The sequence below is a fragment of the Sander lucioperca genome, chromosome 6 (assembly GCF_008315115.2).
Source record: "Sander lucioperca isolate FBNREF2018 chromosome 6, SLUC_FBN_1.2, whole genome shotgun sequence".
Taxonomy (NCBI): Eukaryota; Metazoa; Chordata; class Actinopteri; order Perciformes; family Percidae; genus Sander; species Sander lucioperca.
Window position 1 is genome coordinate 23,450,231 of NC_050178.1, and position 15,313 is coordinate 23,465,543.

The 15,313-nt window shown below is 43.3% G+C and overlaps 6 non-coding genes across 6 annotated transcripts; all 6 read right to left on the bottom strand.

The window, feature by feature from the left end:
- Positions 1-1,345: 1,345 nt before the first annotated feature.
- On the bottom strand, positions 1,346-1,417 carry trnae-cuc. The gene has a single exon. It is a non-coding gene; the product is annotated as a tRNA-Glu (tRNA).
- A 1,192-nt stretch (positions 1,418-2,609) lies between these two features.
- On the bottom strand, positions 2,610-2,681 carry trnae-cuc. Its single transcript has one exon. It is a non-coding gene; the product is annotated as a tRNA-Glu (tRNA).
- A 1,732-nt stretch (positions 2,682-4,413) lies between these two features.
- trnae-cuc lies at positions 4,414-4,485 on the bottom strand. Its single transcript has one exon. It is a non-coding gene; the product is annotated as a tRNA-Glu (tRNA).
- Positions 4,486-5,679: 1,194 nt separating this feature from the next.
- Positions 5,680-5,751, bottom strand: trnae-cuc. Its single transcript has one exon. It is a non-coding gene; the product is annotated as a tRNA-Glu (tRNA).
- A 1,478-nt stretch (positions 5,752-7,229) lies between these two features.
- On the bottom strand, positions 7,230-7,301 carry trnae-cuc. The gene has a single exon. It is a non-coding gene; the product is annotated as a tRNA-Glu (tRNA).
- A 1,192-nt stretch (positions 7,302-8,493) lies between these two features.
- On the bottom strand, positions 8,494-8,565 carry trnae-cuc. The gene has a single exon. It is a non-coding gene; the product is annotated as a tRNA-Glu (tRNA).
- Positions 8,566-15,313: the final 6,748 nt, after the last annotated feature.

A 15,313-nucleotide genomic window follows, 5' to 3' on the forward strand; every position in this document is an offset into this window, starting at 1 on the left:
AGGACCACAGGACTGGTCCCTATTCCTCAGAAACTGCGGCCCTTTCCTGTGGGGTGCCGCAGCGTTCTGTGTTAGGTCCGCTTTTATTTGCATTGTACATGCTCCCCCTGGGACATATAATAAGCCAAGTTGGAGATATTTCTAATCACTTCTATGCAGATGACATCCAGCTGTATGTCTCTTTTGAGCCAGAAGACACTGTTGAAATTGCTTAAATGTTTCAATTCGATCAAGGATTGGCTCGCAAACAACTTCCTACAGCTCAACGAAAATAAGACCGAAGTCCTTATTGTTGCTCCGGACACTTTAGCTTCCAAGATTAGTCAGCTGCTGGGCTCCTTGTCCTCAGCTGTTCAGTCCAAACTGAAAAATCTTGGTGTTATATTTGATAATAACATGTACTTGGATCAACATATTAAATCTCTGACCCGCACATGTTTCTTTCAATTAAGGAATATTGCCAAACTTTAGAGGAGCTGTTTCACATTCTGAGCTTGAGATGATCATTCATGCTTTTATTTCATCTCGGCTTGATTACTGCAACTCTATTTTCACCTGTCTTAGCAAATCGTCCCAGGACCGTCTACAAATAGTCCAGAATTCTGCTGCAAGGCTGCTGACCAGGTCTAGCAGGATGTCGCACATCACTCCGATTTTATATTCATTACATTGGCTTCCGATTAACTTCAGGATCAAATTTAAAGTTTTGGTTCTGACTTATAAAGCTTTGCATGGTCAGGCTCTAGTGTATATCTGGGTTAGGGTTTGGGTTATGACACAATCGTTAGCCTTGTTAGGGTTAGGGTTAACCCTAACAAGGCTAACGATTGTGTCATAACCACGAGACTTACTCTCGCATACTAGAGGAATTACCGTATAGTACAGGAGAAGCTCGCAGGCAGTTTGGACTTACATTAGCTGTTTAAGTTTAATTACTAATGTTAACTAGCATTTTAGTCATCAATAATTAGCCTGTGTCCATGTTATCTCCTTAGATTTACCTATGCTCTCCGTCTCTGCAAGATTGGGAATGATTGAGATTTCTCTTGGCACAGCTACCAGAAGACTTCCAACTTTCAGACAGATTGCTCACGTCACAGCTACGTCTTCGAGCTCAGTTGGAGGCTGCTCAGTAACGCTCAGCCATCACTGGAAAAGTGCTTCTAATTTCCTTCACTGGTCTCCTTTGCAAGTCTACTGCGTCTCTTTGTCCATTAATGTTACCGTCTACGGGGGTTGCCAGTGTCCAGGAGGTGAACCGTCCTCTCGAGCTTCCTGTCCACACTTGGTCTGCACGGGGACCTGAGCCGCCGACCCTCCCTGACGACCACCACCCAAAAGCCAATTCCCTGACCGGGAATCGAACCCGGGCCGCGGCGGTGAGAGCGCCGAATCCTAACCACTAGACCACCAGGGAGCACACCCTCCATGAGCATGTAATAAAACCAAACTGCCTGTAGTGATGAATTATATAAAGAATTGGCATTGAGAGAGAGAGAGAGAGAAAGCACTACCAGCGTTGCTATCGCGGCTGGTAATCAGCTCTAGGCACAAAAGTTTGATTTCTGAAGTGGATTTGTAAATATGCCTTGTTTGTTTCTATATCTGTATTCTGAATGAATGAATAAAAAATGAAAAACCTCTACTGCAGCTCTCCCTCTCCTGTCCACCAGATGGGGAGGTTGTTCTGACAATAACGGAGCAGCTCCCCCCTGGACAACTGAATCCTGCTGAATATGAATGAGTGAGTTTGTGAGTTATTAAGTTACAACCAATCCCATGAAATGCTTTGCATCAAATATAGAAAAGGGGATTGACCTGTGTGTGTGATGTAGCCCTGTGAGAGTCGCTTAGACTGAAAATAATATAGAGAGTGAGGAATGAAGACATGCAGTCAGGGAATAGTATAGCCTACTGCATATAGACATACACTGCTGCCCTCACACACCTCTTTGCGTTCATTATTTAAAAAATGTAATTATCAACAGGTGCCAATTATATTTTCCCACTATGGCTAGCTGCGTATAAAAGGCTCCATTACCTTGTATCTCACGTTATGGCTCCGTAGCAGACGTTTTTGTAAAAATAGGCAAACGATTGTGTCATAACCACGGGACTTACTGTCGCATAGTAGAGGAATTACCGTATAGTACAGGAGAAGCTCGCAGGCAGTTTGGACTTACATTAGCTGTTTAGGTTTAATTACTAATATTAAGTAGTATTTTAGTGATCAATAATTAGCCTCTGTTATCTCCTTACATATACCTACGCTCTCCGTCTCTGCTAGATTGGGAACGATTGTGATTTCTCTTGGCACAGCTACCAGAAGACTTCCAACTTTCAGAAAGGTTGCTCACGTCACATCTACGTCTTCAAGCTCAGTTGGAGGATGCTCAGTAACGCTCAGCCATCACCAGAAAAGTGCTTCTAATTTCCTTCACTGGTCTCCTTTGCAAGTCTACTGCGTCTCTTTGTCCATTAATGTTACCGTCTACGGGGGTTGCCAGTGTCCAGGAGGTGAACCGTCCTCTCGAGCTTCCTGTCCACACTTGGTCTGCACGGGGACCTGAACCGCCGACCCTTCCTGACAACCATCCCCCAAAAGCCAGTTCCCTGACCGGGAATCGAACCCGGGCCGCGGCGGTGAGAGCGCCGAATCCTAACCACTAGACCACCAGGGAGCACACTCTCCGTGAGCATGTAATAAAACCAAACTGCCTGTAGTGATGAATTATATAAAGAATTATAATCAAACTTTAGCCTAATTGTTTTAGAGATGGACAGTCAACCATCATCCTTGTCCCCAAGAAGCCAAGGACCACAGGACTGGTCCCTATTCCTCAGAAACTGCGGCCCTTTCCTGTGGGGTGCCGCAGCGTTCTGTGTTAGGTCCGCTTTTATTTGCATTGTACATGCTCCCCCTGGGACATATAATAAGCCAAGTTGGAGATATTTTTTATCACTTCTATAAAGATGACATCCAGTTGTATGTCTCTTTTGAGTCAGAAGACACTGATAAAGTGTTGAAATTGCTTAAATGTTTCAATTCGATCAAGGATTGGCTCGCAAACAACTTCCTACAGCTCAACGAAAATAAGACCGAAGTCCTTATTGTTGCTCCGGACACTTTAGCTTCCAAGATTAGTCAGCTGCTGGGCTCCTTGTCCTCAGCTGTTCAGTCCAAACTGAAAAATCTTGGTGTTATATTTGATAATAACATGTACTTGGATCAACATATTAAATCTCTGACCCGCACATGTTTCTTTCAATTAAGGAATATTGCCAAACTTAAGAGGAGCTGTTTCACATTCTGAGCTTGAGATGATCATTCATGCTTTTATTTCATCTCGGCTTGATTACTGCAACTCTATTTTCACCTGTCTTAGCAAATCGTCCCAGGACCGTCTACAAATAGTCCAGAATTCTGCTGCAAGGCTGCTGACCAGGTCTAGCAGGATGTCGCACATCACTCCGATTTTAGATTCATTACATTGGCTTCCGATTAACTTCAGGATCAAATTTAAAGTTTTGGTTCTGACTTATAAAGCTTTGCATGGTCAGGCTCCAGTGTATATCTGGGTTAGGGTTTGGGTTATGACACAATCGTTAGCCTTGTTAGGGTTAGGGTTAACCCTAACAAGGGTTGCTTGAGTGTTACTGTCTACAGGGGTTGCCAGTGTCCAGGAGGTGAACCGTCATCTCGAGCTTCCTGTCCACACTGGGTCTGCACGGGGACCTGAACCGCCGACCCTTCCTGACAACCACCCCCCCAAAAGTCAGTTCCCTGACCGGGAATTGAAGCCCGCAATGGCTAGCTGCGTATAAAAGGCTCCATTACCTTGTATCTCACGTTATGGCTCCGTAGCAGACGTTTTTGTAAAAATAGGCTAACGATTGTGTCATAACCACGGGACTTACTGTCTCATAGTAGAGGAATTACAGTATAGTACAGGAGAAGCTCGCAGGCAGTTTGGACTTACATTAGCTGTTTAAGTTTAATTACTAATGTTAACTAGCATTTTAGTGATCAATAATTAGCCTGTGTCCATGTTATCTCCTTAGATTTACCTACGCTCTCCGTCTCTGCAAGATTGGGAATGATTGAGATTTCTCTTGGCACAGCTACCAGAAGACTTCCAACTTTCAGACAGATTGCTCACGTCACATCTACGTCTTCAAGCTCAGTTGGAGGATGCTCAGTAACGCTCAGCCATCACTGGAAAAGTGCTTCTAATTTCCTTCACTGGTCTCCTTTGCAAGTCTACTGCGTCTCTTTGTCCATTAATGTTACCGTCTACGGGGGTTGCCAGTGTCCAGGAGGTGAACCGTCCTCTCGAGCTTCCTGTCCACACTTGGTCTGCACGGGGACCTGAACCGCCGACCCTTCCTGACAACCATCCCCCCAAAAGCCAGTTCCCTGACCGGGAATCGAACCCGGGCCGCGGCGGTGAGAGCGCCGAATCCTAACCACTAGACCACCAGGGAGCACACTCTACGTGAGCATGTAATAAAACCAAACTGCCTGTAGTGATGAATTATATAAAGAATTGGCATTGAGAGAGAGAGAGAGAGAAAGCACTACCAGCGTTGCTATCGCGGCTGGTAATCAGCTCTAGGCACAAAAGTTTGATTTCTGAAGTGGATTTGTAAATATGCCTTGTTTGTTTCTATATCTGTATTCTGAATGAATGAATAAAAAATGAAAAACCTCTACTGCAGCTCTCCCTCTCCTGTCCACCAGATGGGGAGGTTGTTCTGACAATAACGGAGCAGCTCCCCCCTGGACAACTGAATCCTGCTGAATATGAATGAGTGAGTTTGTGAGTTATTAAGTTACAACCAATCCCATGAAATGCTTTGCATCAAATATAGAAAAGGGGATTGACCTGTGTGTGTGATGTAGCCCTGTGAGAGTCGCTTAGACTGAAAATAATATAGAGAGTGAGGAATGAAGACATGCAGTCAGGGAATAGTATAGCCTACTGCATATAGACATACACTGCTGCCCTCACACACCTCTTTGCGTTCATTATTTAAAAAATGTAATTATCAACAGGTGCCAATTATATTTTCCCACTATGGCTAGCTGCGTATAAAAGGCTCCATTACCTTGTATCTCACGTTATGGCTCCGTAGCAGACGTTTTTGTAAAAATAGGCAAACGATTGTGTCATAACCACGGGACTTACTGTCGCATAGTAGAGGAATTACCGTATAGTACAGGAGAAGCTCGCAGGCAGTTTGGACTTACATTAGCTGTTTAGGTTTAATTACTAATATTAACTAGTATTTTAGTGATCAATAATTAGCCTTGCTGTTATCTCCTTACATATACCTACGCTCTCCGTCTCTGCTAGATTGGGAACGATTGTGATTTCTCTTGGCACAGCTACCAGAAGACTTCCAACTTTCAGACAGATTGCTCACGTCACATCTACGTCTTCAAGCTCAGTTGGAGGATGCTCAGTAACGCTCAGCCATCACCAGAAAAGTGCTTCTAATTTCCTTCACTGGTCTCCTTTGCAAGTCTACTGCGTCTCTTTGTCCATTAATGTTACCGTCTACGGGGGTTGCCAGTGTCCAGGAGGTGAACCGTCCTCTCGAGCTTCCTGTCCACACTTGGTCTGCACGGGGACCTGAACCACCGACCCTTCCTGACAACCATCCCCCAAAAGCCAGTTCCCTGACCGGGAATCGAACCCGGGCCGCGGCGGTGAGAGCGCCGAATCCTAACCACTAGACCACCAGGGAGCACACTCTCCGTGAGCATGTAATAAAACCAAACTGCCTGTAGTGATGAATTATATAAAGAATTATAATCAAACTTTAGCCTAATTGTTTTAGAGATGGACAGTCAACCATCATCCTTGTCCCCAAGAAGCCAAGGACCACAGGACTGGTCCCTATTCCTCAGAAACTGCGGCCCTTTCCTGTGGGGTGCCGCAGCGTTCTGTGTTAGGTCCGCTTTTATTTGCATTGTACATGCTCCCCCTGGGACATATAATAAGCCAAGTTAGAGATATTTCTTATCACTTCTATGCAGATGACATCCAGCTGTATGTCTCTTTTGAGCCAGAAGACACTGTTGAAATTGCTTAAATGTTTCAATTCGATCAAGGATTGGCTCGCAAACAACTTCCTACAGCTCAACGAAAATAAGACCGAAGTCCTTATTGTTGCTCCGGACACTTTAGCTTCCAAGATTAATCAGCTGCTGGGCTCCTTGTCCTCAGCTGTTCAGTCCAAACTGAAAACTCTTGGTGTTATATTTCATAATAACATGTACTTGGATCAACATATTAAATCTCTGACCCGCACATGTTTCTTTCAATTAAGGAATATTGCCAAACTTAAGAGGAGCTGTTTCACATTCTGAGCTTAAGATGATCATTCATGCTTTTATTTCATCTCGGCTTGATTACTGCAACTCTATTTTCACCTGTCTTAGCAAATCGTCCCAGGACCGTCTACAAATAGTCCAGAATTCTGCTGCAAGGCTGCTGACCAGGTCTAGCAGGATGTCGCACATCACTCCGATTTTAGATTCATTACATTGGCTTCCGATTAACTTCAGGATCAAATTTAAAGTTTTGGTTCTGACTTATAAAGCTTTGCATGGTCAGGCTCCAGTGTATATCTGGGTTAGGGTTTGGGTTATGACACAATCGTTAGCCTTGTTAGGGTTAGGGTTAACCCTAACAAGGCTAACGATTGTGTCATAACCACGAGACTTACTCTCGCATACTAGAGGAATTACCGTATAGTACAGGAGAAGCTCGCAGGCAGTTTGGACTTACATTAGCTGTTTAAGTTTAATTACTAATGTTAACTAGCATTTTAGTCATCAATAATTAGCCTGTGTCCATGTTATCTCCTTAGATTTACCTATGCTCTCCGTCTCTGCAAGATTGGGAATGATTGAGATTTCTCTTGGCACAGCTACCAGAAGACTTCCAACTTTCAGACAGATTGCTCACGTCACAGCTACGTCTTCGAGCTCAGTTGGAGGCTGCTCAGTAACGCTCAGCCATCACTGGAAAAGTGCTTCTAATTTCCTTCACTGGTCTCCTTTGCAAGTCTACTGCGTCTCTTTGTCCATTAATGTTACCGTCTACGGGGGTTGCCAGTGTCCAGGAGGTGAACCGTCCTCTCGAGCTTCCTGTCCACACTTGGTCTGCACGGGGACCTGAGCCGCCGACCCTCCCTGACAACCACCACCCAAAAGCCAATTCCCTGACCGGGAATCGAACCCGGGCCGCGGCGGTGAGAGCGCCGAATCCTAACCACTAGACCACCAGGGAGCACACCCTCCATGAGCATGTAATAAAACCAAACTGCCTGTAGTGATGAATTATATAAAGAATTGGCATTGAGAGAGAGAGAGAGAGAAAGCACTACCAGCGTTGCTATCGCGGCTGGTAATCAGCTCTAGGCACAAAAGTTTGATTTCTGAAGTGGATTTGTAAATATGCCTTGTTTGTTTCTATATCTGTATTCTGAATGAATGAATAAAAAATGAAAAACCTCTACTGCAGCTCTCCCTCTCCTGTCCACCAGATGGGGAGGTTGTTCTGACAATAACGGAGCAGCTCCCCCCTGGACAACTGAATCCTGCTGAATATGAATGAGTGAGTTTGTGAGTTATTAAGTTACAACCAATCCCATGAAATGCTTTGCATCAAATATAGAAAAGGGGATTGACCTGTGTGTGTGATGTAGCCCTGTGAGAGTCGCTTAGACTGAAAATAATATAGAGAGTGAGGAATGAAGACATGCAGTCAGGGAATAGTATAGCCTACTGCATATAGACATACACTGCTGCCCTCACACACCTCTTTGCGTTCATTATTTAAAAAATGTAATTATCAACAGGTGCCAATTATATTTTCCCACTATGGCTAGCTGCGTATAAAAGGCTCCATTACCTTGTATCTCACGTTATGGCTCCGTAGCAGACGTTTTTGTAAAAATAGGCAAACGATTGTGTCATAACCACGGGACTTACTGTCGCATAGTAGAGGAATTACCGTATAGTACAGGAGAAGCTCGCAGGCAGTTTGGACTTACATTAGCTGTTTAGGTTTAATTACTAATATTAAGTAGTATTTTAGTGATCAATAATTAGCCTCTGTTATCTCCTTACATATACCTACGCTCTCCGTCTCTGCTAGATTGGGAACGATTGTGATTTCTCTTGGCACAGCTACCAGAAGACTTCCAACTTTCAGACAGATTGCTCACGTCACATCTACGTCTTCAAGCTCAGTTGGAGGATGCTCAGTAACGCTCAGCCATCACCAGAAAAGTGCTTCTAATTTCCTTCACTGGTCTCCTTTGCAAGTCTACTGCGTCTCTTTGTCCATTAATGTTACCGTCTACGGGGGTTGCCAGTGTCCAGGAGGTGAACCGTCCTCTCGAGCTTCCTGTCCACACTTGGTCTGCACGGGGACCTGAACCACCGACCCTTCCTGACAACCATCCCCCAAAAGCCAGTTCCCTGACCGGGAATCGAACCCGGGCCGCGGCGGTGAGAGCGCCGAATCCTAACCACTAGACCACCAGGGAGCACACTCTCCGTGAGCATGTAATAAAACCAAACTGCCTGTAGTGATGAATTATATAAAGAATTATAATCAAACTTTAGCCTAATTGTTTTAGAGATGGACAGTCAACCATCATCCTTGTCCCCAAGAAGCCAAGGACCACAGGACTGGTCCCTATTCCTCAGAAACTGCGGCCCTTTCCTGTGGGGTGCCGCAGCGTTCTGTGTTAGGTCCGCTTTTATTTGCATTGTACATGCTCCCCCTGGGACATATAATAAGCCAAGTTAGAGATATTTCTTATCACTTCTATGCAGATGACATCCAGCTGTATGTCTCTTTGAGCCAGAAGACACTGTTGAAATTGCTTAAATGTTTCAATTCGATCAAGGATTGGCTCGCAAACAACTTCCTACAGCTCAACGAAAATAAGACCGAAGTCCTTATTGTTGCTCCGGACACTTTAGCTTCCAAGATTAATCAGCTGCTGGGCTCCTTGTCCTCAGCTGTTCAGTCCAAACTGAAAACTCTTGGTGTTATATTTCATAATAACATGTACTTGGATCAACATATTAAATCTCTGACCCGCATGTTTCTTTCAATTAAGGAATATTGCCAAACTTAAGAGGAGCTGTTTCACATTCTGAGCTTGAGATGATCATTCATGCTTTTATTTCATCTCGGCTTGATTACTGCAACTCTATTTTCACCTGTCTTAGCAAATCGTCCCAGGACCGTCTACAAATAGTCCAGAATTCTGCTGCAAGGCTGCTGACCAGGTCTAGCAGGATGTCGCACATCACTCCGATTTTAGATTCATTACATTGGCTTCCGATTAACTTCAGGATCAAATTTAAAGTTTTGGTTCTGACTTATAAAGTTTTGCATGGTCAGGCTCCAGTGTATATCTGGGTTAGGGTTTGGGTTATGACACAATCGTTAGCCTTGTTAGGGTTAACCCTAACAAGGCTAACGATTGTGTCATAACCACGAGACTTACTGTCGCATATTAGAGGAATTACCATATAGTACAGGAGAAGCTCGCAGACAGTTTGGACTTACATTAGCTGTTTAAGTTTAATTACTAATGTTAACTAGCATTTTAGTGATCAATAATTAGCCTGTGTCCATGTTATCTCCTTAGATTTACCTATGCTCTCCGTCTCTGCAAGATTGGGAATGATTGAGATTTCTCTTGGCACAGCTACCAGAAGACTTCCAACTTTCAGACAGATTGCTCACGTCACAGCTACGTCTTCGAGCTCAGTTGGAGGCTGCTCAGTAACGCTCAGCCATCACTGGAAAAGTGCTTCTAATTTCCTTCACTGGTCTCCTTTGCAAGTCTACTGCGTCTCTTTGTCCATTAATGTTACCGTCTACGGGGGTTGCCAGTGTCCAGGAGGTGAACCGTCCTCTCGAGCTTCCTGTCCACACTTGGTCTGCACGGGGACCTGAACCGCCGACCCTTCCTGACAACCACCACCCAAAAGTCAGTTTCCCTGACCGGGAATCGAACCCGGGCCGCGGCGTGAGAGCGCCGAATCCTAACCACTAGACCACCAGGGAGCACACCCTCCATGAGCATGTAATAAAACCAAACTGCCTGTAGTGATGAATTATATAAAGAATTGGCATTGAGAGAGAGAGAGAGAGAAAGCACTACCAGCGTTGCTATCGCGGCTGGTAATCAGCTCTAGGCACAAAAGTTTGATTTCTGAAGTGGATTTGTAAATATGCCTTGTTTGTTTCTATATCTGTATTCTGAATGAATGAATAAAAAATGAAAAACCTCTACTGCAGCTCTCCCTCTCCTGTCCACCAGATGGGGAGGTTGTTCTGACAATAACGGAGCAGCTCCCCCCTGGACAACTGAATCCTGCTGAATATGAATGAGTGAGTTTGTGAGTTATTAAGTTACAACCAATCCCATGAAATGCTTTGCATCAAATATAGAAAAGGGGATTGACCTGTGTGTGTGATGTAGCCCTGTGAGAGTCGCTTAGACTGAAAATAATATAGAGAGTGAGGAATGAAGACATGCAGTCAGGGAATAGTATAGCCTACTGCATATAGACATACACTGCTGCCCTCACACACCTCTTTGCGTTCATTATTTAAAAAATGTAATTATCAACAGGTGCCAATTATATTTTCCCACAATGGCTAGCTGCGTATAAAAGGCTCCATTACCTTGTATCTCACGTTATGGCTCCGTAGCAGACGTTTTTGTAAAAATAGGCTAACGATTGTGTCATAACCACGGGACTTACTGTCTCATAGTAGAGGAATTACCGTATAGTACAGGAGAAGCTCTCAGGCAGTTTGGACTTACATTAGCTGTTTAAGTTTAATTACTAATGTTAACTAGTATTTTAGTGATCAATAATTAGCCTGTGCCTATGTTATCTCCTTACATATACCTACGCTCTCCGTCTCTGCTAGATTGGGAATGATTGAGATTTCTCTTGGCACAGATACCAGAAGACTTCCAACATTCAGACAGGTTGCTCACGTCACATCTACGTCTTCAAGCTCAGTTGGAGGATGCTCAGTAACGCTCAGACATCACCGGAAAAGTGCTTCTAATTTCCTTCACTGGTCTCCGTTGCAAGTCTACTATGTCTCTTTGTCCATTAATGTTACCGTCTACGGGGGTTGCCAGTGTCCAGGAGGTGAACCGTCCTCTCGAGCTTCCTGTCCACACTTGGTCTGCACTATAAGCTTTATCAAAGAGGAGAGTTTTCAGTTTAGTCTTAAATGTAGCGACGGTGTCTGCCCCCCGAACCCAGATTGGGAGCTGGTTCCACAGGAGAGGAGCCTGATAGCTGAAGGCTCTGCCTCTCATTCTACTTTTAGAGACTCTAGGAACAACAAGTAACTCTGCATTCTGGGAGCGTAGTGCTCTAGTGGGACAATAAGGTATTAAGAGGTCCTCAAGATATGAAGGAGCTTGACCATTTAGGGCTTTATAGGTCAGAAGAAGGATTTTAAATTCAATCCTGGATTTTACAGGAAGCCAATGGAGAGAAGCTAATACAGGAGAAATATGATCTCTTTTCTTAGTTCTTGTCAGAACACGCGCTGCAGCATTCTGGATCAGCTGGAGAGTCCTAACAGACTTATTTGAGCATCCTGATAATAAGGAATTACAGTAGTCCAGCCTGGAAGTAACGAATGCATGGACTAGTTTTTCTGCATCGTTTTGAGATAGGATGTTCCTAATTTTAGCAATGTTACGAAGGTGAAAAAAGGCTGTTCTAGAGGTTTGTTTTAGATGGGTGTTAAAGGATAGATCCTGATCAAAAATAACTCCTAGATTTCTGACAGTAGTACTGGAGGCCAGGGCAATGCCATCCAGAGTAATTATATCTTTGGCTAATGAGGTTCGTAGGGGTTTGGAGCCCAGCACAATAACTTTGGTTTTGTTTGAGTTTAACATCAGGAAATTGTAGGCCATCCATGATTTTATATCTTTAATGCAAGCTTGAAGTTTAGCTAGCTGGCTGGTTTCGTCTGGCTTGATTGACAGATATAATTGGGTGTCATCCGCATAACAGTGAAAGTTAATTGAGTGTTTCCTAATAATATTGCCTAGAGGAAGCATATATAAGGAGAATAGAATTGGTCCAAGCACTGAGCCTTGAGGAACGCCATGGTTAATTTTAGCGTAATTGGAGGGTTTATTGTTAACATTAACAAATTGCGATCGATCAGAGAAGTAGGACTTAAACCAGTTTAGTGCGATTCCTTTAATGCCAACTAAATGTTCCAGTCTCTGTAAGAGGATGGTATGGTCAATAGTATCGAATGCAGCACTAAGATCTAATAAGACAAGTACGGAGACAAGTCCTTTGTCTGATGCAGTTAGAAGATCGTTAGTGATTTTCACCAGTGCCGTCTCTGTGCTATGATGCTTTCTAAATCCTAACTGAAAGTCCTCAAATAAGCTATTGCTATGTAGAAAATCACATAACTGCTTAACGACTACTTTCTCAAGGATCTTGGAGAGAAAGGGAAGGTTAGATATAGGTCTATAGTTGGCTAAGACCTCAGGATCGAGGGTGGGTTTTTTCAGTAGAGGTTTTATCACAGCTACTTTAAATGACTGCGGTACATAACCTGTCAATAAAGACATATTTATCATATCTAGCAATGAAGTGTTAACCACGGGTAACGCTTCTTTAAGTAGCCTCGTTGGGATGGGGTCCAAGAGACAGGTAGATGGCTTAGCTGAAGAGACCGTTAGCATTAATTGTTGAGGGTTTATAGGATAAAAGCAATCTAAGTATATGTCAGGTCTAGTCGTTCTTTCTAGCAGTCTGTCAGTTAAAGGTGACCCATTAGAGGTTGGGGGAAAGAGGTGATGAATAGTATCTCTAATTGTTATAATTTTATCGTTAAAGAAACTCATGAAGTCGTCACTACTCAGAGCTATAGGAATAGATGGCTCAATAGAGCTGTGGCTATCTGTCAGCCTGGCTACAGTGCTGAAAAGAAACCTTGGGTTGTTCTTATTTTCTTCTATTAGTGATGAATAGTAGTCTGATCTGGCCTTTCTTAGGGTCTTCCTATAGGTTTTCAGACTGTCTTGCCAGTCTAAACGAGATTCTTCCAGTTTGGTGGAACGCCATTTACTTTCAAGTTTGCGCGAGATTTGCTTTAATTTACGAGTTTGGGAGTTATACCAAGGTGCTAGTTTCCTTTGCTTCATCGTCTTCTTTTTAAGGGGAGCAACAGAGTCTAAAGTCGTCCGTAGGCAGGCCGTAGCACCGTCTACGAAATTATCAATTTGAGAGGGACTAAAGTTTACATAAAGATCCTCTGTTATATTACGGCACGGTAATGAGTTTAGTGCTGTTGGAATATCTTCCTTAAATTTAGCTATAGCACTGTCAGATAGGCTTCTAGCGTAGAAGCTTTTATCTAATTTCGTATAATCAGGTAGTAAGAATTCGAAAGTTATTAAGAAGTGGTCTGATAATAAAGGATTTTGCGGGAATACTATTACGTCTTCAATTTTGATGCCATATGCCAGCACAAGGTCGAGGGTGTGGTTAAAACAGTGCGTGGCCTCGTGCACACTCTGACTGAAACCAATTGAATCTAGTAGTGAGTTGAAAGCAGTACTAAGGCTATTGCTGTCAACGTCCACATGGATATTAAAATCACCTACAATAAGTACTTTGTCTGATTTTAGGACTACACATGATAAAAACTCTGAGAATTCCGAAATTCAGAATATGGACCTGGTGCTCGGTAGACAACAACAAATATAACTGGCTGTACTGTTTTCGATGTTGGATGCTGAAGGTTAAGAACGAGATTTTCAAAAGAGTTATAATTTAGTTTAGGTTTAGGATTAATTAACAGGTTTGAGTCAAATATGGCTGCAACTCCCCCTCCTCGGCCTGAGCCTCTAGGAATTTGAGTATTAATAAGAGTGGGAGGAGTGGCTTCATTTAGACTGACAAAATCTTCATAGCCCAGCCAGGTTTCACTTAGACAGAATAGATCAATTTGATTATCGGATATCAAATCGTTTACTAGTATTGCTTTAGAAGACAGAGATCTGATATTTAGTAGACCGCATCTAATTTTCCTATCCTGTTCTATCATTGCAGTGGTAGTTGTAATTCCAGGGAGCACACTCTCCGTCAGCATGTAATAAAACCAAACTGCCTGTAGTGATGAATTATATAAAGAATTATAATCAAACTTTAGCCTAATTGTTTTAGAGATAGACAGTCAACCATCATCCCTGTCCCCAAGAAGCCAAGGACCACAGGACTGGTCCCTATTCCTCAGAAACTGCGGCCCTTTCCTGTGGGGTGCCGCAGGGTTCTGTGTTAGGTCCGCTTTTATTTGCATTGTACATGCTCCCCCTGGGACATATAATAAGCCAAGTTGGAGATATTTCTTATCACTTCTATGCAGATGACATCCAGCTGTATGTCTCTTTTGAGCCAGAAGACACTGATAAAGTGTTGAAATTACTTAAATGTTTCAATTCGATCAAGGATTGGCTCGCAAACAACTTCCTACAGCTCAACGAAAATAAGACCGAAGTCCTTATTGTTGCTCCGGACACTTTAGCTTCCAAGATTAGTCAGCTGCTGGGCTCCTTGTCCTCAGCTGTTAAGTCCAAACTGAAAAATCTTGGTGTTATATTCGATAATAACATGTACTTGGATCAACATATTAAATCTCTGACCCGCACATGTTTCTTTCAATGAAGGAATATTGCCAAACTTAAGAGGAGCTGTTTCACATTCTGAGCTTGAGATGATCATTCATGCTTTTATTTCATCTCGGCTTGATTACTGCAACTCTATTTTCACCTGTCTTAGCAAATCGTCCCAGGACTGTCTACAAATAGTCCAGAATTCTGCTGCAAGGCTGCTGACCAGGTCTAGCAGGATGTCGCACATCACTCCGATTTTAGATTCATTACATTGGCTTCCGATTAACTTCAGGATCAAATTTAAAGTTTTGGTTCTGACTTATAAAGCTTTGCATGGTCAGGCTCCAGTGTATATCTGGGTTAGGGTTTGGGTTATGACACAATCGTTAGCCTTGTTAGGGTTAGGGTTAACCCTAACAAGGCTAACGATTGTGTCATAACCACGAGACTTACTCTCGCATACTAGAGGAATTACCGTATAGTACAGGAGAAGCTCGCAGGCAGTTTGGACTTACATTAGCTGTTTAAGTTTAATTACTAATGTTAACTAGCATTTTAGTCATCAATAATTAGCCTGTGTCCATGTTATCTC